This window comes from Hyla sarda, unplaced genomic scaffold (assembly GCF_029499605.1).
Source record: "Hyla sarda isolate aHylSar1 unplaced genomic scaffold, aHylSar1.hap1 scaffold_401, whole genome shotgun sequence".
Lineage (NCBI taxonomy): Eukaryota > Metazoa > Chordata > Amphibia > Anura > Hylidae > Hyla > Hyla sarda.
Genome location: NW_026610418.1, coordinates 51,575 through 75,363, shown reverse-complemented (window position 1 = coordinate 75,363; position 23,789 = coordinate 51,575). Strand labels below are relative to the sequence as shown.

The window sequence follows — 23,789 nt, the reverse complement described above, 5'->3', positions numbered from 1 at the left end:
TGTATACTGTGGATTTAAGCATCAATAAATCCTTTTCGGAATCGGAGCGGAAGGCGGCAACAGAACAAAATGTCAACGACACCTGGGATTCCCAGCCAGTCTCCCATGCTGGTACTTACCGGGCCCTAAGCTGAGTAGCAGACTGCGATCTGACGAGAGCAGGCGCGTTCAGCTTAGGATGGCCGTTGACAGCTTCTCGCTATTTATACTGTGCATTTAAGCATCAATAAATCCTTTTCGGAATCGGAACGGAAGGCGGCAACAGAGCAAAATGTCAACGGCAGCCGGGATTCCCAGCCAGTGTCCCATGCCGGTACTTACCGGGCCCTAAGATCTGTACCAGTCTGCGATCTGACGAGAGCAGGCGCGTTAAGCTTAGGATGGCCGTCGACAGCTTCACACCTTGTATACTGTGGATTTAAGCATCAATAAATTATTTTCGGAATCGGAGCGGAAGGCAGCAATAGAGCAAAATGTCAACGGCACCCGGGATTCCCAGCCAGTCTCCCATGCCAATACTTACCGGGCCCTAAGCTGGGTAGCAGTCTGCGATCTGACGAGAGCAGGCACGTTCAGCTTAGGATGGCCATTGACAAATTCATGCTTTTTATACTGTGCATTTAAGCATCAATAAATCCTTTTCGGAATCGGAACGGAAGGCGGCAACAGAGCAAAATGTCAACTGCACCCGGGATTCCCAGCCAGTCTCCCATGCCGGTACTTACTGGGCCCTAAGCTGCGTAGCAGTCTGCGATCTGACGAGAGCAGGCGCGTTCAGCTTAGGATGGCCGTTGACATCCTCACGCCTTGTATACTGTGGATTTAAGCATCAATAAATATTTTTTTTAATCGGAGAGGAAGGCGGCAACAGAGCAAAATGTCAATAGCACCTTGTATTGCCAGCCAGTCTCCCATGCCCGTACTTGCCGGGCAGCAGTCTGCGATCTGACAAGAACAGGCGCATTCAGCTTAGGATAGCCGTAGACGGCTTCACACCCTGCATACTGTGTATTTAAGCATCAATAAATCCTTTTCGAAATCGAAGCAAAATGTCTACAGAGCTACAGAGCAAAATGTCAACAACACCTGAGATTCCCAGCCAGTCTCCCATGCTGGTACTTACCGGGCCCTAAGCTGGGTAGCAATCTGCGATCTGACGAGAGCAGGCGCGTTCAGCTTAGAATGGCCGTTGACAACTTCACACTTTGTATACTGTGCATTTAAGCATCAATAAATCCTTTTCCGAATCGGAGCGGAAGGCGGCAACAGATTAAAATGTCAACTGCACCCGGGATTTCCAGCCAGTCTCCCATGCTGGTACTTACCAGGCCCTAAGCTGGGTAGCAATCTGCGATCTGACGAGAGCAGGCGCGTTCAGCTTAGAATGGCCGTTGACAGCTTCACACTTTGTATACTGTGCATTTAAGCATCAATAAATCCTTTTCCGAATCGGAACGGAAGGCGGCAACAGAGCAAAATGTCAACGGCAGCCGGGATTCCCAGCCAGTGTCCCATGCCGGTACTTACCGGGCCCTAAGATCTGTACCAGTCTGCGATCTGACGAGAGCAGGCGCGTTCAGCTTAGTATGGCCGTCGACAGCTTCACACCTTGTATACTGTGGATTTAAGCATCAATAAATTCTTTTCGGAATCGGAGCGGAAGGCAGCAATAGAGCAAAATGTCAACGGCAACCGGGACTCCCAGCCAGTCTCCCATGCCAGTACTTACCGGGCCCTAAGCTGGGTAGCAGTCTTTGATCTGACGAGAGCAGGCGCGTTCAGCTTAGGATGGCCATTGACAGCTTCATGAATTTTATACTGTGCATTTAAGCATCAATAAATCCTTTTCGGAATCGGAACGGAAGGCGGCAACAGAGCAAAATGTCAACTGCACCCGGGATTCCCAGCCAGTCTCCCATGCCGGTACTTACTGGGCCCTAAGCTGGGTAGCAGTCTGCAATCTGACGAGAGCAGGCGCGTTCAGTTTAGGATGGCCGTTGACATCTTCCCGCCTTGTATATTGTGGATTTAAGCATCAATAAATATTTTTATTAATCGGAGAGGAAGGTGGCAACAGAGCAAAATGTCAATGGCACCTTGGATTGCCAGCCAGTCTCCCATGCCGGTATCTGCCGGGCAGCAGTCTGCGATCTGAGGAGAGCAGACACGTTCAGCTTAGGATGGCCGTTGACAGCTTGACACCCTGTATATTGTGGATTTAAGCATCAATAAATCCTTTTCCGAATCGGAGCGGAAGGCGGCAACAGATTAAAATGTCAACTGCACCCCGGATTCCAGCCAGTCTCCCATGCTGGTACTTACCGGGCCCTAAGCTGGGTAGCAGTCTGCGACCTGACTAGAGCAGGCGCGTTCAGCTTAGGTTGGCCGTTGCCAGCTTCTCGTCCTTTATACTGTGCATTTAAGCATCAATAAATCCTTTTCGGAATCGGAACCAGTCTGCCAGTTTACCAGTCTGCGATCTGACGAGAGCAGGCGCGTTAAGCTTAGGATGGCCGTCGACAGCTTCACACCTTGTATACTGTGGATTTAAGCATCAATAAATTATTTTCGGAATCGGAGCGGAAGGCAGCAATAGAGCAAAATGTCAACGGCACCCGGGATTCCCAGCCAGTCTCCCATGCCAGTACTTACCGGGCCCGAAGCTGGGTAGCAGTCTGCGATCTGACGAGAGCAGGCGCGTTAAGCTTTGGATGGCCGTTGACATCTTCACGCCTTGTATACTGTGGATTTAAGCATCAATAAATATTTTTTTAATCGGAGAGGAAGGCGGCAACAGAGCAAAATGTACACAGCACCTTGGATTGCCAGCCAGTCTCCCATGCCCGTACTTGCCGTGCAGCAGTCTGCGATCTGACAAGAACAGGCACATTCAGCTTAGGATAGCCGTAGACGGCTTCACACCCTGTATACTGTGGATTTAAGCATCAATAAATCATTTTCGGAATCGGAGCGGAAGGCGGCTACAGAGCAAAATGTCAATGGCAACTTGGATTGCCAGCCAGTCCCCCATGCCGCTAACTGCCGGGCAGCAGTCTGCGATCTGAGGAGAGCAGGCACGTTCAGGCTTAGGATGGCCGTTGACAGCTTCACACCCTGTATATTGTGGATTTAAGCATCAATAAATCCTTTTCCGAATCGGAGCGGAAGGCGGCAACAGAACAAAATGTCAATGGCACCTTGGATTGCCAGCCAGTCTCCCATGCCGGTAACTGCCGGGCAGCAGTCTGTGATCTGAGGAGAGCAGGTGCGTTCAGCTTAGGATGGCCGTTGACAGCTTCACACTTTGTATACTGTTGATTTAAGCATCAATAAATAATTTTCGGAATCGGAGCAGAAACAGAGCAAAATGTCAACTGCACCCGGGATTCCCAGCCAGTCTCCCATGCTGGTACTTACCATGCCCGAAGCTGGGTAGCAGTCTGCGATCTGACGAGAGCAGGCGCGTTCAGCTTAGGATGGCCGTTGACAGTTTCACGCTTTGTATACTGTGGATTTAAGCATCAATAAATAATTTTCGGAATCGGAGCAGAAACAGAGCAAAATGTCAACTGCACCCGGGATTCCCAGCCAGTCTCCAATGCTGGTACTTACCATGCCCGAAGCTGGGTAGCAGTCTGCGATCTGACGAGAGCAGGCGCGTACAGCTTAGGATGGCCGTTGACAGCTTCACACTTTGTATACTGTGCATTTAAGCATCAATAAATCCTTTTCGGAATTGGAACAGAAGGCGGCAACAGAGCAAAATGTCAACGGCAGCCGGGATTCCCAGCCAGTGTCCCATGCCGGTACTTACCGGGCCCTAAGATCTGTACCAGTCTGTGATCTGACGAGAGCAGGCGCGTTAAGCTTAGGATGGCCGTCGACAGCTTCACACCTTGTATACTGTGGATTTAAGCATCAATAAATTATTTTCGGAATCGGAGCGGAAGGCAGCAATAGAGCAAAATGTCAACGGCAACCGGGATTCCCAGCCAGTCTCCCATGCCAGTACTTACCGGGCCCTAAGCTGGGTAGCAGTCTGCGATCTGACGAGAGCAGGCACGTTCAGCTTAGGATGGCCATTGATAGCTTCATGCTTTTTATACTATGCATTTAAGCATCAATAAATCCTTTTCGGAATCGGAACGGAACGGAAGGCGGCAACAGAGCAAAATGTCAACTGCACCCGGGATTCCCAGCCAGTCTCCCATGCTGGTACTTACCGGGCCCTAAGCTGGGTAGCAGTCTGCGATCTGACGAGAGCAGGCGCGTTCAGCTTAGGATGGCCGTTGACATCTTCACGCCTTGTATATTGTGGATTTAAGCATCAATAAATATTTTAATTAATCGGAGAGGAAGGCGGCAACAGAGCAAAATGTCAATGGCACCTTGGATTGCCAGCCAGTCTCTCATGCCGGTAACTGCCGGGCAGCAGTCTGCGATCTGAGGAGAGCAGGCACGTTCAGGCTTAGGATGGCCGTTGACAGCTTCACACCCTGTATATTGTGGATTTAAGCATCAATAAATCCTTTTCCAAATCGGAGCGGAAGGCGGCAACAGATTAAAATATCAACTGCACCCGGGATTCCCAGCCAGTCTCCCATGCTGGTACTTACCAGGCCCTAAGCTGGGTAGCAGTCTGCGATCTGACGAGAGCAGGCGCGTTCAGCTTAGGATGGCCGTTGACAGTTTCACGCTTTGTATACTGTGGATTTAAGCATCAATAAATAATTTTCGGAATCGGAGCAGAAACAGAGCAAAATGTCAACTGCACCCGGGATTCCCAGACAGTCTCCCATGCTGGTACTTACCAGGCCCGAAGCTGGGTAGCAGCCTGCAATCTGACGAGAACAGGCGCATTCAGCTTCGGATGGCCGTAGACAACTTCACACCCTGTATACTGTGGATTTAAGCATCAATAAATCCTTTTTGGAATCGGAGCGGAAGGCGGCAACAAAGCAAAATGTCAACGACACCTGGGATTCCCAGCCAGTCTCCCATGCTGGTACTTGCCGGGCCCTAAACTGGGTAGCAGTCTGCGATCTGACAAGAGCAGGCGCGTTCAGCTTAGGATGGCCGTTGACAGCTTTTCGCCCTTTATACTGTGCATTTAAGCATCAATAAATCCTTTTCGGAATCGGAACGGAAGGCGGCAAAATAGCAAAATGTCAACTGCACCTGGGATTCCCAGCCAGTCTACCATGCCGGTACTTACCGGGCCCTAAGATCTGTACCAGTCTGCGATCTGACGCGAGCAGGCGCGTTAAGCTTAGGATGGCCGTCGACAGCTTCACACCTTGTATACTGTGGATTTAAGCATCAATAAATTCTTTTCGGAATCGGAGCAATAGAGCAAAATGTCAACGGCAACCGGGATTCCCAGCCAGCCTCCCATGCCAGTACTTACCGGGCCCTAAGCTGGGTAGCAGTCTGTGATATGACGAGAGCAGGCGCGTTCAGCTTAGGATGGCCATTGACAGCTTCATGCTTTTTATACGGTGCATTTAAGCATCAATAAATCCTTTTCGGAATCGGAACGGAAGGCGGCAACAGAGCAAAATGTCAACTGCACCCGGGATTCCCAGCCAGTCTCCCATGCCGGTACTTACTGGGCCCTAAGCTGGGAAGCAGTCTGCGATCTGACGAGAGCAGGCACATTCAACTTAGGATGGATATTGACATCTTCACGCCTTGTATATTGTGGATTTAAGCATCAATAAATATTTTTATTAATCGGAGAGGAAGGCGGCAACAGAGCAAAATGTCCATGGCACCTTGGATTGCCAGCCAGTCTCCCATGCCGGTAACTGCCGGGCAGCAGTCTGCGATCTGAGGAGAGCAGGCACGTTCAGGCTTAGGATGGCCGTCGACAGCTTCACACCTTGTATACTGTGGATTTAAGCATCAATAAATTATTTTCGGAATCGGAGCGGAAGGCAGCAATAGAGCAAAATGTCAACGGCACCCGGGATTCCCAGCCAGTCTCCCATGCCAGTACTTACCAGGCCCTAAGCTGGGTAGCAGTCTGCGATCTGACGAGAGCAGGCGCGTTCAGCTTAGGATGGCCATTGACAGCTTCATGCTTTTTATACTGTGCATTTAAGCATCAATAAATCCTTTTCGGGATCAGAGAGGAAGGCGGCAACAGAGCAAAATGTCAATAGCACCTTGGATTGCCAGCCAGTCTCCCATGCCCGTACTTGCCGGACAGCAGTCTGCGATCTGACAAGAACAGGCACATTAAGCTTAGGATAGCCGTAGATGGCTTCACACCCTGTATACTGTGGATTTAAGCATCAATAAATCCTTTTCGGAATCGGAGCAGAAGGCGGCTACAGAGCAAAATGTCAACAACATCTGGGATTCAAAGCCAGTCTCCCATGCTGGTACTTACCAGGCCCTAAGCTGGGTAGCAGTCTGCGATCTGACGAGAGCAGGTGCGTTCAGCTTAGGATGGCCGTTGACAGCTTCACTCCCTTTATACTGTGCATTTAAGCATCAATAAATCCTTTTCCGAATCGGAGCGGAAGGCGGCAACAGAGCAAAATGTCAACTGCACCCGGATTCCCAGCCAGTCTCCCATGCCGGTACTTACTGGGCCCTAAGCTGGGTAGCAGTCTGCGATCTGACGAGAGGAGGCGCGTTTAGCTTAGGATGGCTGTTGACATCTTTACGCCTTGTATATTGTGGACTTAAGCATCAATAAATATTTTTATTAATCGGAGAAGAAGGCAGCAACAGAGCAAAATGTCAATGGCACCTTGGATTGCCAGCCAGTCTCCCATGCCGGTATCTGCCGGACAGCAGTCTGCGATCTGAGGAGAGCAGGCACGTTCAGGCTTAGGATGGCCGTTGACAGCTTCACACCCTGTATATTGTGGATTTAAGCATCAATAAATCCTTTTCCGAATCGGAGCGGAAGGCGGCAACAGATTAAAATGTTAACTGCACCCGGGATTCCCAGCCAGTCTCCCATGCTGGTACTTACCGGGCCCTAAGCTGGGTAGCAGTCTGCGATCTGACGAGAACAGGCGCATTCAGCTTAGGATGGCCGTAGACATCTTCACACCCTTTATACTGTGGATTTAAGCATCAATAAATCCTTTTCGGAATCGGAGCGGAAGGCGGCAACAGAGCAAAATGTCTACGACACCTGGGATTCCCAGCCAGTCTCTCATGCTTGTACTTACCGGGCCCTAAGCTGGGTAGCAGTCTGCGATCTGACGAGAGCAGGCGCGTTAAGCTTAGGATGGCCGTCGACAGCTTCACACCTTGTATACTGTGGATTTAAGCATCAATAAATTATTTTCGTTATCGGAGCGGAAGGCAGCAATAGAGCAAAATGTCAACCGGGATTCCCAGCCAGTCTCCCATGCCAGTACTTACCGGGCCCTAAGATGGGTAGCAGTCTGCGATCTGACGAGAGCAGGCACGTTCAGCTTAGGATGGCCATTGACAGCTTCATGCTTTTTATACTGTGCATTTAAGCATCAATAAATCCTTTTCGGAATCGGAACGGAAGGCGGCAACAGAGCAAAATGTCAACTGCATCCGGGTTTCCCAGCCAGTCTCCCATGCCGGTATTTACTGGGCCCTAAGCTGGGTAGCAGTCTGCGATCTGACGAGAGCAGGCGCGTTCAGCTTAGGATGGCCGTTGACATCTTCACGCCTTGTATATTGTGGATTTAAGCATCAATAAATATTTTTATTAATCGGAGAGGAAGGCGGCAACAGAGCAAAATGTCAATGGCACCTTGGATTGCCAGCCAGTCTCCCATGCCGGTAACTGCCGGGCAACAGTCTGCGATCTGAGGAGAGCAGGCACGTTCAGGCTTAGGATGGCCGTTGACAGCTTCACACCCTGTATATTGTGGATTTAAGCATCAAAAAATCCTTTTCCGAATCGGAGCGGAAGGCGGCAACAGATTAAAATGTCAACTGCACCCGGGATTCCCAGCCAGTCTCCCATGCTGGTACTTACCAGGCCCTAAGCTGGGTAGCAGTCTGCGATCTGACGAGAGCAGGCGCGTTCAGCTTAGGATGGCCGTTGACAGTTTCACACTTTGTATACTGTGGATTTAAGCATCAATAAATAATTTTCGGAATCGGAGCAGAAACAGAGCAAAATGTCAACTGCACCCAGGATTCCCAGCCAGTCTCCCATGCTGGTACTTACCAGGCCCGAAGCTGGGTAGCAGTCTGCGATCTGACGAGAACAGGCGCATTCAGCTTAGGATGGCCGTAGACATCTTCACACCCTGTATACTGTGGATTTAAGCATCAATAAATCCTTTTTGGAATCGGAGCAGAAGGCGGCAACAGAGCAAAATGTCAACGACACCTGGGATTCCCAGCCAGTCTCCCATGCTGGTACTTACTGGGCCCTAAGCTGAGTAGCAGTCTGCGATCTAACGAGAGCAGGCGCGTTCAGCTTAGGACGGCCGTTGACAGCTTCTTGCCCTTTATACTGTGCATTTAAGCATCAATAAATCCTTTTCGGAATCGGAACGGAAGGCGGCAACAGAGCAAAATGTCAACGGCAGCCGGGATTCCCAGCCAGTGTCCCATGCAGGTACTTACCGGGCCCTAAGATCTGTACCAGTCTGCGATCTGACGAGAGCAGGCGCGTTAAGCTTAGGATGGCCGTCGACAGCTTCACACCTTGTATACTGTGGATTTAAGCATCAATAAATTATTTTCGGAATCGGAGCGGAAGGCAGCAATAGAGCAAAATGTCAACTGCACTCGGGATTCCCAGCCAGTCTCCCATGCTGGTACTTACCAGGCCCGAAGCTGGGTAGCAGTCTGCGATCTGATGAGAACAGGCGCATTCAGCTTAGGATGGCCTTGGACATCTTCACACCCTGTATACTGTGGATTTAAGCATCAATAAATCCTTTTCGGAATTGGAGCGTAAGGCGGCAACAGAGCAAAATGTCAACGACACCTGGGATTCCCAGCTGGTCTCCCATGCTGTTACTTACCGGGCCCTAAGCTGGGTAGCAGTCTGCGATATGACGAGAGCAGGCGCGTTCAGCTTAGGATGGCCGTTGCCAGCTTCGCACTTTGTATACTGTGGATTTAAGCATCAATAAATAATTTTCGGAATCGGAGCAGAAACAGAGCAAAATGTCAACTGCACCCGGGATTCCAAGCCAGTCTCCCATGCTGGTACTTACCAGGCCCGAAGCTGGGTAACAGTCTGCGATCTGACGAGAACAGGCGCATTCAGCTTAGGATGGCCGTAAACATCGTCACACCCTGTATACTGTGGATTTAAGCATCAATAAATCCTTTTCGGAATCGGAGCGTAAGGCGGCAACAGAGCAAAATGCCAACGACACCTGGGATGCCCAGCCAGTCTCCCATGCTGGAACTTTCCGGGCCCAAAACTGGGTAGCAGTCTGCGATCTGACAAGAGCAGGCGCATTCAGCTTAGGATGGCCGTTGACAGCGTTTCGCCCTTTATACTGTGCATTTAAGCATCAATAAATCCTTTTCAGAATCGGAACGGAAGGCGGCAAAATAGCAAAATGTCAACGGCACCCGGGATTCCCAGCCAGTCTCCCACGCTGGTACTTACCAGGCCCGAAGCTGGGTAGCAGTCTGCGATCTGACAAGAACAGGCACATTCAGCTTAGGAGGGCCGTAGACATCTTCACACCCTGTATACTGTGGATTTAAGCATCAATAAATCCTTTTTGGAATCAGAGCGGAAGGCGGCAACAGAGCAAAATGTCAACGACACCTGGGATTCCCAGCCAGTCTCCCATGCTGGTACTTACCGGGCCCTAAGCTGAGTAGCAGTCTGTGATCTGACGAGAGCAGGCGCGTTCAGCTTAGGACGGCCGTTGACAGCTTCTCGCCCTTTATACTGTGAATTTAAGCATCAATAAATCCTTTTCGGAATCGGAACGGAAGGCGGCAACAGAGCAAAATGTCAACGGCAGACGGGATTCCCAGCCAGTGTCCCATGCAGGTACTTACCGGGCCCTAAGATCTGTACCAGTCTGCGATCTGACGAGAGCAGGCGCGTTCAGCTTAGGATGGCCGTCGACAGCTTCACACCGTGTATACTGTGGATTTAAGCATCAATAAATTATTTTCGGAATCGGAGCGGAAGGCAGCAATAGAGCAAAATGTCAATGGCACCCGGGATTCCCAGCCAGTCTCCCATGCCAGTACTTACCGGGCCCTAAGTTAGGTAGCAGTCTGCAATCTGACGAGAGCAGGCGCGTTCAGCTTAGGATGGCCGTTAACATCTTCACGCCTTGTATATTGTGGATTTAAGCATCAATAAATATTTTTATTATTCGGAGAAGAAGGCGGCAACAGAGCAAAATGTCAACGGCACCTTGGATTGCCAGCCAGTCTCCCATGCCTGTATCTGCCGGGCAGCAGTCTGCGATCTGAGGAGAGCAGGCACGTTCAGGCTTAGAATGGCCGTTGACAGCATCACAGCCTGTATATTGTGGATTTAAGCATCAATAAATCCTTTTCTGAATCAGAGCAGAAACAGATTAAAATGTCAACTGCACCCGGGATTCCCAGCCAGTCTCCCATGCTGGTACTTACCAGGCCCTAAGCTGGGTAGCAGTCTGCGATCTGACGAGAGCAGGCGCGTTCAGCTTTGGATGGCCGTTGACAGCTTCACACTTTGTATACTGTGGATTTAAGCATCAATAAATAATTTTCGGAATCGGAGCAGAAACAGAGCAAAATGTCAACTGCACCCGGGATCCCCAGCCAGTCTCCCATGCTGGTACTTACCAGGCCCGAAGCTGGGTAGCAGTCTGCGATCTGACGAGAACAGGCGCATTCAGCTTAGGATGGCCGTAGACATCTTCACACCCTGTATACTGTGGATTTAAGCATCAATAAATCCTTTCCGGATCGGGCGTAAGGCGGCAACAGAGCAAAATGTCAACGACACCTGGGATGCCCAGCCAGTCTCCCATGCTGGCACTTACCGGGCCCTAAACTGGGTAGCAGTCCGCGATCTGACGAGAGCAGGCGCGTTCAGCTTAGGATGGCCGTTGACAGCTTTTCGCCCTTTATACTGTGCATTTAAGCATCAATAAATCCTTTTCGGAATCGGAACGGAACGGAAGGCGGCAAAATAGCAAAATGTCAACGGCAGCCGGGATTCCCAGCCAGTCTTCCATGCCGGTACTTACCGGGCCCTAAGATCTGTACCAGTCTGCGATCTGACGAGAGCAGGCACGTTAAGCTTAGGATGGCCGTCGACAGCTTCACACCTTGTATACTGTGGATTTAAGCATCAATTAATTATTTTCGGAATCAGAGCGGAAGGCAGCAATAGAGCAAAATGTCAACGGCACCCGGGATTCCCAGGCAGTCTCCCATGCCAGTACTTACCGGGCCCTAAGCTGGGTAGCAGTGTGCGATCTGACGAGAGCAGGCGCGTTCAGCTTAGGATGGCCATTGACAGCTTCATGCTTTTTATACTGTGCATTTAAGCATCAATAAATCCTTTTCGGAATCAGAGAGGAAGGCGGCTACAGAGCAAAATGTCAACAACACCTGGGATTCCCAGCCAGTCTCCCATGCTGGTACTTACCGGGCCCTAAGCTGGGTAGCAGTCTGCGATCTGACGAGAGCAGGCGCGTTCAGCTTAGGATGGCCGTTGACAGCTTCATGCCCTTTATACTGTGCATTTAAGCATCAATAAATCCTTTTCCGAATTGGAGCGGAAGGCGGCAACAGAGCAAAATGTCAACTGCACCGGGGATCCCCAGCCAGTCTCCCATGCCGGTACTTACTGGGCCCTAAGCTGGGTAGCAGTCTGCGATCTGACGAGAGCAGGTGCGTTCAGCTTAGGATGGCCGTTGACAGCTTCACACTTTGTATACTGTGGATTTAAGCATCAATAAATAATTTTCGGAATCGGAGCAGAAACAGAGTAAAATATCAACTGCAGCCGGGATTCCCAGCCAGTCTCCCATGCTGGTACTTACCAGGCCCTAAGCTGGGTAGCAGTCTGCGATCTGACGAGAGCAGGCGTGTTAAGCTTAGGATGGCCGTTGACAGCTTCACACTTTGTATACTGTGGATTTAAGCATCAATAAATAATTTTATTAATCGGAGAAGAAGGCGGCAACAGAGCAAAATGTCAATGGCACCTTGGATTGCCTGCCAGTCTCCCATGCCGGTATCTGCCGGGCAGCAGTCTGCGATCTGAGGAGAGCAGGCACGTTCAGGCTTAGGATGGCCGTTGACAGCTTCACACCCTGTATATTGTGGATTTAAGCATCAATAAATCCTTTTCCGAATCGGAGCGGAAGGCGGCAACAGATTAAAATGTCAACTGCACCCGGGATTCCCAGCCAGTCTCCCATGCTGGTACTTACCAGGCCCTAAGCTGGGTAGCAGTCTGCGATCTGACGAGAGCAGGCGCGTTCAGCTTAGGATGGCTGTTGACAGCTTCACACTTTGTATACTGTGGATTTAAGCATCAATAAATAATTTTCGGAATCGGAGCAGAAACAGAGCAAAATGTCAACTGCACTTGGGATTCCCAGCCAGTTTCCCATGCTGGTACCTACTGGGCCCGAAGCAGGGTAGCAGTCTGCGATCTGACAAGAACAGGTGCATTCAGCTCAGGATGGCCGTAGACATCTTCACACCCTATATACTGTGGATTTAAGCATCAATAAATCCTTTTCGGAATCGGAGCGTAAGGCGGCAACAGAGCAAAATGTCAACGACACCTGGGATTCCCAGCCAGTCTCCCATGCTGGTACTTACCGGGCCGTAAACTGGGTAGCAGTCTGCGATCTGACGAGAGCAGGCGCGTTCAGCTTAGGATGGCCGTTGACAGCTTTTCTCCCTTTATACTGTGCATTTAAGCATCAATAAATCCTTTTCGGAATCGGAACGGAAGGCGGCAAAATAGCAAAATGTCAACGGCAGCCGGGATTCCCAGCCAGTCTCCCATGCCGGTACTTACCGGGCCCTAAGATCTGTACCAGTCTGCGATCTGACGAGAGCAGGCGCGTTAAGCTTAGGATGGCCGTCGACAGCTTCACACCTTGTATACTGTGGATTTAAGCATCAATAAATTATTTTCGGAATCGGAGCGGAAGGCAGCAATAGAGCAAAATGTCAACGGCACCCGGGATTCCCAGGCAGTCTCCCACGCCAGTACTTACCGGGCCCTAAGCTGGGTAGCAGTCTGCGATCTGACGAGAGCAGGCGCGTTCAGCTTAGGATGGCCATTGACAGCTTCATGCTTTTTATACTGTGCATTTAAGCATCAATAAATCCTTTTCGGATTCAGAGAGAAAGGCGGCAACAGAGCAAAATGTCAATAGCCGGGCAGCAGTCTGCGATCTGACAAGAACAGGCACATTCAGCTTAGGATAGCCATAGACGGCTTCACACCCTGTATACTGTGGATTTAAGCATCAATAAATCCTTATCGGAATCGGAGCGGAAGGCGGCTACAGAGCAAAATGTCAACAACACCTGGGATTCCCAGCCAGTCTCCCATGCTGGTACTTACCAGGCCCTAAGCTGGGTAGCAGTCTGCGATCTGACGAGAGCAGGCGCGTTCAGCTTAGGATGGCAGTTGACAGCTTCACAGCCTTTATACTGTGCATTTAAGCATCAATAAATCATTTTCCGAATCGGAGCGGAAGGCGGCAACAGAGCAAAATGTCAACTGCACCCGGGATTCCCAGCCAGTCTCCCATGTCGTTACTTACTGGGCCCTAAGCTGGGTAGCAGTCTGCGATCTGACGAGAGCAGGCGCATTCAGCTTAGGATGGCTGTTGACATCTTTATGCCTTGTATATTGTGGATTTAAGCATCAATAAATATTTTTATTAATCGGAGAAGAAGGCGGCAACAGAGCAAAATGTCAATGGCACCTTGGATTGCCAGCCAGTCTCCCATGCCGGTATCTGCCGGGCAGCAGTCTGCGATCTGAGGAGAGCAGGCAAGTTCAGGCTTAGGATGGCCGTTGACAGCTTCACACTCTGTATATTGTGGATTTAAGCATCAATAAATCCTTTTCCGAATCGGAGCGGAAGGCGGCAACAGATTAAAATGTCAACTGCACCCGGGATTCACGGCCAGTCTCCCATGCTGGTACTTACCAGGCCCTAAGCTGGGTAGCAGTCTGCGATCTGACGAGAGCAGGCGCGTTCAGCTTAGGATGGCCGTTGACAGCTTCACACTTTGTATACTGTGGATTTAAGCATCAACAAATAATTTTCGGAATCGGAGCAGAAACAGAGCAAAATGTCAACTGTACTCGGGATTCCCAGCCAGTCTCCCATGCTGGTACTTACCAGGCCTGAAGCTGGGTAGCAGTCTGCGATCTGACAAGAACAGGCGCATTCAGCTCAGGATGGCCGTAGACATCTTCACACCCTATATACTGTGGATTTAAGCATCAATAAATCCTTTTCGGAATCGGAGCGGAAGGCGGCAACAAAGCAAAATGTCTACGACACCTGGGATTCCCAGCCAGTCTCTCATGCTGGTACTTACCGGGCCCTAAGCTGGGTAGCAGTCTGCGATGTGACGAGAGCAGGCGCGTTCACCTTAGGATGGCCGTTGACAGCTTCTCGCCCTTTATACTGTGCATTTAAGCATCAATAAATCCTTTTTGGAATCGGAACGAAAGGCGGCAACAGAGGAAAATGTCTACAGAGCTACAGAGCAAAATGTCAACAACACCTGAGATTCCAAGCCAGTCTCCCATGCTGGTACTTACCGGGCCCTAAGCTGGGTAGCAGTCTGCGATCTGACGATAGCAGGCGCATTCAGCTTAGGATGGCCGTTGACAGCTTCTCGCCCTTTATACTGTGCATTTAAGCATCAATTAATCCTTTTCGGAATCGGAACGGAAGGCGGCAACAGAGCAAAATGTCAACGGCAGCCAGGATTCCCAGCCAGTGTCCCATGCCGGTACTTACCGGGCCCCAAGATCTGTACCAGTCTGCGATCTGACGAGAGCAGGCGCGTTCAGCTTAGGATGGCCATTGACAGCTTCATGCAATTTATACTGTGCATTTAAGCATCAATAAATATTTTTTTTAATCGGAGAGGAAGGCGGCAACAGAGCAAAATATCAATAGCACCTTGGATTGCCAGCCAGTCTCCCATGCCCGTACTTGCCGGGCAGCAGTCTGCGATCTGACAAGAACAGGCGCATTCAGCTTAGGATAGTCGTAGATGGCTTCACACCCTGTATACTGTGGATTTAAGCATCAATAAATCCTTTTCGAAATCGGAGCAAAATGTCTACAGAGCTACAGAGCAAAATTTCAACAACTCCTGAGATTCCCAGCCAGTCTCCAATGCTGTTACATACCGGGCCCTAAGCTGGGTAGCAGTCTGCGATCTGACGAGAGCAGGCGCGTATAGCTTAGGATGGCCATTGACAGCTTCATGCTTTTTATACTGTGCATTTAAGCATCAATAAATCCTTTTCGGAATCGGAACGGAAGGCGGCAACAGAGCAAAAGGTCAAATGCACCCGGGATTCCCAGCCAGTCTCCCATGCCGGTAACTGCCGGGCAGCAGTCTGCGATCTGAGGAGAGCAGGCACGTTCAGGCTTAGGATGGCCGTTGACATCTTCACACCCTATATACTGTGGATTTAAGCATCAATAAATCCTTTTCGGAATCGTAGCGGAAGTCGGCAACAGAGCAAAATGTCAATGACACCTGGGATTCCCAGCCAGTCTCCCATGCTGGTTCTTACCGGGCCCTAAGCTGGGTAGCAGTCTGCGATCTGACGAGAGCAGGCGCGTTCAGCTTAGGATGGCCGTTGACAGCTTCACACTTTGTATACTGTGCATTTAAGCATCAATAAATCCTTTTCAGAATCGGAACGGAAGGCGGCAACAGAGCAAAATGTCAACGGCAGCCGGCATTCCCATCCAGTGTCCCATGCCGGTACTTACCGGACCCTAAGATCTGTACCAGTCTGCGATCTGACGAGAGCAGGCGCGTTAAGCTTAGGATGGCCGTCGACAGCTTCACACCTTGTATACTGTGGATTTAAGCATCAATAAATTATTTTCGGAATCGGAGCAAAAGTCAGCAATAGAGCAAGATGTCAACGGCAACCGGGATTCCCAGACAGCCTCCCATGCCAGTATTTACCAGGCCCTAAGCTGGGTAGCAGTCTGCGATCTGACGAGAGCAGGCATGTTCAGCTTAGGATGGCCATTGACAGCTTCATGCTTTTTATACTGTGCATTTAAGCATCAATAAATCCTTTTCGGAATCGGAACAGAAGGCGGCAACAGAGCAAAATGTCAACTGCACTTGGGATTCCCAGCCAGTCTCAAATGCCGGTACTTACTGGGCCCTAAGTTGGGTAGCAGTCTGCGCTCTGACGAGAGCAGGCGCGTTCAGCTTAGGATGGCCGTTGACATCTTTACACCTTGTATATTGTGGATTTAAGCATCAATAAATATTTTTATTAATCGGAGCGGAAGGCGGCAACAGAGCAAAATGTAAATGGCACCTTGGATTGCCAGCCAGTCTACCATGCCGGTATCTGCCAGGCAGCAGTTTGCGATCTGAGGAGAGCAGGCACGTTCAGGCTTAGGATGGCCGTTGACAGCTTTACACCATGTATATTGTGGATTTAAGCATCAATAAATCCTTTTCCGAATCGGAGCGGAAGGCGGCAACAGATTAAAATGGCAACTGCACCCGGGATTCCCAGCCAGTCTCCCATGCTGGTACTTACGGGGCCCTAAGCTGGGTAGCAGTCTGCGATCTGACGTGAGCAAGCGCGTTCAGCTTAGGATGGCCGTTGACAGCTTCACACTTTGTATACTGTGGATTTAAGCATCAATAAATAATTTTCGGAATCTGAACAGAAACAGAGCAAAATGTCAACTGCACCCGGGATTCCCAGCCAGTCTCCCATGCTGGTACTTACCAGGCCCAAAGCTGGGTAGCAGTCTGCGATCTGACGAGAACAGGCGCATTCAGCTTTGGATGGCCGTAGACCTCTTCACACCCTGTATACTGTGGATTTAAGCATCAATAAATCCTTTTCGGAATCGGAGCGGAAGGTGGCAACAGAGCAAAATGTCAATGACACTTGGGATTCCAAGCTAGTCTCCCATGCTGGTACTTACCGGGCCCTAAGCTGGGTATCAGTCTACGATCTGACGAGAGCAGGCGCGTTCAGCTTAGGATGGCCGTTGACAGCTTCTTGCCCTTTATACTGTGCATTTAAGCATCAATAAATCCTTTTCGGAATCGGAACGGAAGGCGGCAACAGAGCAAAATGTCAACGGCAGCCGGGATTCCCAGCCAGTGTCCCATGCCGATACTTACCGGGCCGTAAGATCTGTACCAGTCTGCGATCTGACGAGAGCAGGCGCGTTAAACTTAGGATGGCCGTCGACAGCTTCACACCTTGTATACTGTGGATTTAAGCATCAATAAATTCTTTTCGGAATCGGAGCGGAAGGCAGCAATAGAGCAAAATGTCAACGGCACCCGGGATTCCCAGCCAGTCTCCCATGCCAGTACTTACCGGGCCCCAAGCTGGGTAGCAGTCTGCGATCTGACGAGAGGAGGCGCGTTAAGCTTAGGATGGCCGTTGGCATCTTCATGCCTTGTATACTGTGGATTTAAGCATCAATAAATATTTTTTTTAATCGGAGAGGAAGGCGGCAACAGAGCAAAATGTCAATAGCACCTTGGATTGCCAGCCAGTCTCCCATGCCCGTACTTGCCAGGTAGCAGTCTGCGATCTGACAAGAACAGGCGCATTCAGCTTAGGATAGCCGTAGACGGCTTCACACCCTGTATATTGTGGATTTAAGCATCAATAAATCCTTTTCGGAATCGGAGCAAAATGTCTACAACGCTACAGAGCAAAATGTCAACAACACCTGAGATTCCCAGCCAGTCTCCCATGCTGGTACTTACCGGGCCCTAAGCTGGGTAGCAGTCTGCGATCTGACGAGAGCAGGCACGTTCAGCTTAGGATGGCTGTTGACAGCTTCTCGCCCTTTATACTGTGCATTTAAGCATCAATAAATCCTTTTCGGAATCGGAACCGGAACCGGAAAGGAAGGCGGCAACAGAGCAAAATGTCAACGGCAGCAAGGATTCCCAGCCAGTGTCCCATGCCAATACTTACCGGGCCCCAAGATCTGTACCAGTCTGCGATCTGACGAGAGCAGGCGCGTTCAGCTTAGGATGGCCATTGACAGCTTCATGCTTTTTATACTGTGCATTTAAGCATCAATAAATCCTTTTCGGAATCGGAACGGAAGGCGGCAACAGAGCAAAACTTCAACTGCACCCGGGATTCCCAGCCAGTCTCCCATGCCGGTACTTACTGGGCCCTAAGCTGCGTAGCAGTCTGCGATCTGACGAGAGCAGGCGCGTTCAGCTTAGGATGGCCATTGACAGCTTCATGCTTTTTATACTGTGCATTTAAGCATCAATAAATCCTTTTCCGAATCGGAGCGGAAGGCGGCAACAGATTAAAATGTCAACTGCACCCGGGATTCCCAGCCAGTCTCCCATGCTGGTATTTACCAGGCCCTAAGCTGGGTAGCAGTCTGCGATCTGACGAGAGCAGGCGCGTTCAGCTTAGGATGGCCGTTGACAGCTTCACACTTTGTATACTGTGCATTTAAGCATCAATAAATCCTTTTCGGAATCGGAACGGAAGGTGGCAACAGAGCAAAATGTCAACGGCAGACGGGATTCCCAGCCAGTGTCCCATGCCGGTACTTACCAGGCCCTAAGATCTGTACCAGTCTGCGATCTGACGAAAGCAGGCGCGTTAAGCTTAGGATGGCCGTCGACAGCTTCACACCTTGTATACTGTGGATTTAAGCATCAATAAATTATTTTCGTAATCGGAGCGGAAGGCAGCAATAGAGCAAAATGTCAACCGGGATTCCCAGCCAGTCTCCCATGCCAGTACTTACCGGGCCCTAAGCTGGGTAGCAGTCTGCGATCTGACGAGAGAAGGCGCGTTCAGCTTAGGATGGCCATTGACAGCTTCATGCTTTTTATACTGTGCATTTAAGCATCAATAAATTATTTTCGGAATCGGAGCGGAAGGCAGCAATAGAGCAAATTGTCAACGGCACCCTGGATTCCCAGCCAGTCTCCCATTCCAGTACTTACCGGGCCCTAAGTTGGGTAGCAGTCTGCGATCTTACAAGAGCAGGCGCGTTCAGCTTAGGATGGCCGTTGACAGCTTCATAGCCTTTATACTGTGCATTTAAGCATCAATAAATCATTTTCCGAATCGGAGCGGAAGGCGGCAACAGAGCTAAATGTCAACTGCACCCGGGATTCCCAGCCAGTCTCCCATGTCGGTAATTACTGGGCCCTAAGCTGGGTAGCAGTCTGCGATCTGACGAGAGCAGGCGCGTTCAGCTTAGGATGGCTGTTGACATCTTTATGCCTTGTACATTGTGGATTTAAGCATCAATAAATATTTTTATTAATCGGAGAAGAAGGCGGCAACAGAGCAAAATGTCAATGGCACCTTGGATTGCCAGCCAGTCTCCCATGCCGGTATCTGCCGGGCAGCAGTCTGCGATCTGAGGAGAGCAGGCACGTTCAGGCTTAGGATGGCCGTTGACAGCTTCACACCCTGTATATTGTGGATTTAAGCATCAATAAATCCTTTTCCGAATCAGAGCGGAAGGCGGCAACAGATTAAAATGTCAACTGCACCCGGGATTCACGGCCAGTCTCCCATGTCGGTAATTACTGGGCCCTAAGCTGGGTAGCAGTCTGCGATCTGACGAGAGCAGGCGCGTTCAGCTTAGGATGGCTGTTGACATCTTTATGCCTTGTACATTGTGGATTTAAGCATCAATAAATATTTTTATTAATCGGAGAAGAAGGCGGCAACAGAGCAAAATGTCAATGGCACCTTGGATTGCCAGCCAGTCTCCCATGCCGGTATCTGCCGGGCAGCAGTCTGCGATCTGACGAGAGGAGGCGCGTTAAGCTTAGGATGGCCGTTGGCATCTTCATGCCTTGTATACTGTGGATTTAAGCATCAATAAATATTTTTTTTAATCGGAGAGGAAGGCGGCAACAGAGCAAAATGTCAATAGCACCTTGGATTGCCAGCCAGTCTCCCATGCCCGTACTTGCCAGGTAGCAGTCTGCGATCTGACAAGAACAGGCGCATTCAGCTTAGGATAGCCGTAGACGGCTTCACACCCTGTATATTGTGGATTTAAGCATCAATAAATCCTTTTCGGAATCGGAGCAAAATGTCTACAACGCTACAGAGCAAAATGTCAACAACACCTGAGATTCCCAGCCAGTCTCCCATGCTGGTACTTACCGGGCCCTAAGCTGGGTAGCAGTCTGCGATCTGACGAGAGCAGGCACGTTCAGCTTAGGATGGCCGTTGACAGCTTCTCGCCCTTTATACTGTGCATTTAAGCATCAATAAATCCTTTTCGGAATCGGAACCAGAACCGGAAAGGAAGGCGGCAACAGAGCAAAATGTCAACGGCAGCAAGGATTCCCAGCCAGTGTCCCATGCCAATACTTACCGGACCCCAAGATCTGTACCAGTCTGCGATCTGACGAGAGCAGGCGCGTTCAGCTTAGGATGGCCATTGACAGCTTCATGCTTTTTATACTGTGCATTTAAGCATCAATAAATCCTTTTCGGAATCGGAACGGAAGGCGGCAACAGAGCGAAACTTCAACTGCACCCGGGATTCCCAGCCAGTCTCCCATGCCGGTACTTACTGGGCCCTAAGCTGCGTAGCAGTCTGCGATCTGAAGAGAGCAGGCGCGTTCAGCTTAGGATGGCCATTGACAGCTTCATGCTTTTTATACTGTGCATTTAAGCATCAATAAATCCTTTTCCGAATCGGAGCGGAAGGCGGCAACAGATTAAAATGGCAACTGCACCCGGGATTCCCAGCCAGTCTCCCATGCTGGTATTTACCAGGCCCTAAGCTGGGTAGCAGTCTGCAATCTGACGAGAGCAGGCGCGTTCAGCTTAGGATGGCCGTTGACAGCTTCACACTTTGTATACTGTGCATTTAAGCATCAATAAATCCTTTTCGGAATCGGAACGGAAGGTGGCAACAGAGCAAAATGTCAACGGCAGACGGGATTCCCAGCCAGTGTCCCATGCCGGTACTTACCAGGCCCTAAGATCTGTACCAGTCTGCGATCTGACGAAAGCAGGCGCGTTAAGCTTAGGATGGCCGTCGACAGCTTCACACCTTGTATACTGTGGATTTAAGCATCAATAAATTATTTTCGTAATCGGAGCGGAAGGCAGCAATAGAGCAAAATGTCAACCGGGATTCCCAGCCAGTCTCCCATGCCAGTACTTACCGGGCCCTAAGCTGGGTAGCAGTCTGCGATCTGACGAGAGAAGGCGCGTTCAGCTTAGGATGGCCATTGACAGCTTCATGCTTTTTATACTGTGCATTTAAGCATCAATAAATTATTTTCGGAATCGGATCGGAAGGCAGCAATAGAGCAAATTGTCAACGGCACCCGGGATTCCCAGCCAGTCTCCCATGCCAGTACTTACCGGGCCCTAAGTTGGGTAGCAGTCTGCGATCTTACAAGAGCAGGCGCGTTCAGCTTAGGATGGCCGTTGACAGCTTCACAGCCTTTATACTGTGCATTTAAGCATCAATAAATCATTTTCCGAATCGGAGCGGAAGGCGGCAACAGAGCTAAATGTCAACTGCACCCGGGATTCCCAGCCAGTCTCCCATGTCGGTAATTACTGGGCCCTAAGCTGGGTAGCAGTCTGCGATCTGACGAGAGCAGGCGCGTTCAGCTTAGGATGGCTGTTGACATCTTTATGCCTTGTACATTGTGGATTTAAGCATCAATAAATATTTTTATTAATCGGAGAAGAAGGCGGCAACAGAAAAAAATGTCAATGGCACCTTGGATTGCCAGCCAGTCTCCCATGCCGGTATCTGCCGGGCAGCAGTCTGCGATCTGAGGAGAGCAGGCACGTTCAGGCTTAGGATGGCCGTTGACAGCTTCACACCCTGTATATTGTGGATTTCAGCATCAATAAATCCTTTTCCGAATCGGAGCGGAAGGCGGCAACAGATTAAAATGTCAACTGCACCCGGGATTCACGGCCAGTCTCCCATGCTGGTACTTACCAGGCCCTAGCAGTCTGCGATCTGACGAGAGCAGGCGCGTTCAGCTTAGGATGGCCGTTGACGGCTTCACACTTTGTATACTGTGGATTTAAGCATCAATAAATAATTTTCGGAATCGGAGCAGAAACAGAGCAAAATGTCAACTGTACTCGGGATTCCCAGCCAGTCTCCCATGCTGGTACTTTCCAGGCCCGAAGCTGGGTAGCAGTCTGCCATCTGACGAGAACAGGCGCATTCAGCTTAGGATGGCCGTAGACATCTTCACACCCTGTATACTGTGGATTTAAGCATCAATAAATCCTTTTCGGAATCGGAACGGAAGGCGGCAACAGAGCAAAATGTCAACTACACCTGGGATTCCCAGCCAGTCTCCCATGCTTTTACTTACCGGGCCCTAAGCTGGGTAGCAGTCTGCGATCTGACGAGAGCAGGCACGTTCAGCTAAGGATGGCCGTTGACAGCTTCTTGCCCTTTATACTGTGCATTTAAGCATCAATAAATCCTTTTCGGAATCGGAACGGAAGGCGGCAACAGAGCAAAATGTCAACGGCAGCCGGGCATTCCTAGCCAGTGTCCCATGCCGGTACTTACCGGGCCCTAAGATCTGTACCAGTCTGCGATCTGACGAGAGCAGGCGCGTTAAGCTTAGGATGGCCGTCGACAGCTTCACACCTTGTATACTGTGGATTTAAGCATCAATAAATTATTTTCGGAATCGGAGCGGAAGGCAGCAATAGAGCAAAATGTCAACGGCACCCGGGATTTCCAGCCAGTCTCCCATGCCAGTACTTACCGGGTTCTAAGCTGGGTAGCAGTCTGCGATCTGACGAGAGCAGGCGCGTTCAGCTTAGGATGGCCGTTGACATCTTCATGCCCTGTATATTGTGGATTTAAGCATCAATAAATATTTTTTTAATCGGAGAGGAAGGCGGCAACAGAGCAAAATGTCAATAGCACCTTGGATTGCCAGCCAGTCTCCCATGCCCGTACTTGCCGGGCAGCAGTCTGCGATCTGACAAGAACAGGCGCATTCAGCTTAGGATAGCTGTAGACGGCTTCACACCCTGTATACTGTGGATTTAAGCATCAATAAATCCTTTTCGGAATCGGAGCAAATGTCTACAGAGCTACAGAGCAAAATGTCAACAACACCTAAGATTCCCAGCCAGTCTCCCATGCTGGTACTTACGGGGCCCTAAGCTGGGTAGCAGTCTACGATCTGACTAGAGCAGGCGCGTTCAGCTTAGGATGGCTGTTGACAGCTTCATGCCCTTTATACTGTGCATTTAAGCATCAATAAATCCTTTTCGGAATCGGAACGGAAGGCGGCAACAGAGCAAAATGTCAACGGCAGCCGGGATTCCCAGCCAGTGTCCCATGCCGGTACTTACCGGGCCCTAAGATCTGTACCAGTCTGCGATCTGACGAGAGCAGGCGCTTTAAGCTTAGGATGGCCGTCGACAGCTTCACACCTTGTATACTGTGGATTTAAGCATCAATAAATTCTTTTCGGAATCGGAGCAATAGAGCAAAATGTCAACGGCAACCGGGATTCCCAGCCAGCCTCCCATGCCAGTACTTACCGGGCCCTAAGCTGGGTAGCAGTCTGTGATCTGACAAGAGCAGGCGCGTTCAGCTTAG

The 23,789-nt window shown here is 50.2% G+C and overlaps 10 pseudogenes; all 10 read right to left on the bottom strand.

The window, feature by feature from the left end:
• Positions 1–70: 70 nt before the first annotated feature.
• On the bottom strand, positions 71–190 carry LOC130333107 (5S ribosomal RNA; annotated as a pseudogene).
• An 884-nt stretch (positions 191–1,074) lies between these two features.
• LOC130333109 (5S ribosomal RNA) lies at positions 1,075–1,194 on the bottom strand (annotated as a pseudogene).
• A 2,980-nt stretch (positions 1,195–4,174) lies between these two features.
• Positions 4,175–4,294, bottom strand: LOC130333168 (5S ribosomal RNA; annotated as a pseudogene).
• Positions 4,295–5,953: 1,659 nt separating this feature from the next.
• Positions 5,954–6,073, bottom strand: LOC130333187 (5S ribosomal RNA; annotated as a pseudogene).
• Positions 6,074–7,932: 1,859 nt separating this feature from the next.
• LOC130333132 (5S ribosomal RNA) lies at positions 7,933–8,052 on the bottom strand (annotated as a pseudogene).
• A 3,278-nt stretch (positions 8,053–11,330) lies between these two features.
• LOC130333113 (5S ribosomal RNA) lies at positions 11,331–11,450 on the bottom strand (annotated as a pseudogene).
• Positions 11,451–11,532: 82 nt separating this feature from the next.
• LOC130333212 (5S ribosomal RNA) lies at positions 11,533–11,652 on the bottom strand (annotated as a pseudogene).
• Positions 11,653–12,322: 670 nt separating this feature from the next.
• On the bottom strand, positions 12,323–12,442 carry LOC130333153 (5S ribosomal RNA; annotated as a pseudogene).
• A 681-nt stretch (positions 12,443–13,123) lies between these two features.
• On the bottom strand, positions 13,124–13,243 carry LOC130333124 (5S ribosomal RNA; annotated as a pseudogene).
• A 233-nt stretch (positions 13,244–13,476) lies between these two features.
• Positions 13,477–13,596, bottom strand: LOC130333155 (5S ribosomal RNA; annotated as a pseudogene).
• Between the last annotated feature and the right edge of the window lie 10,193 nt (positions 13,597–23,789).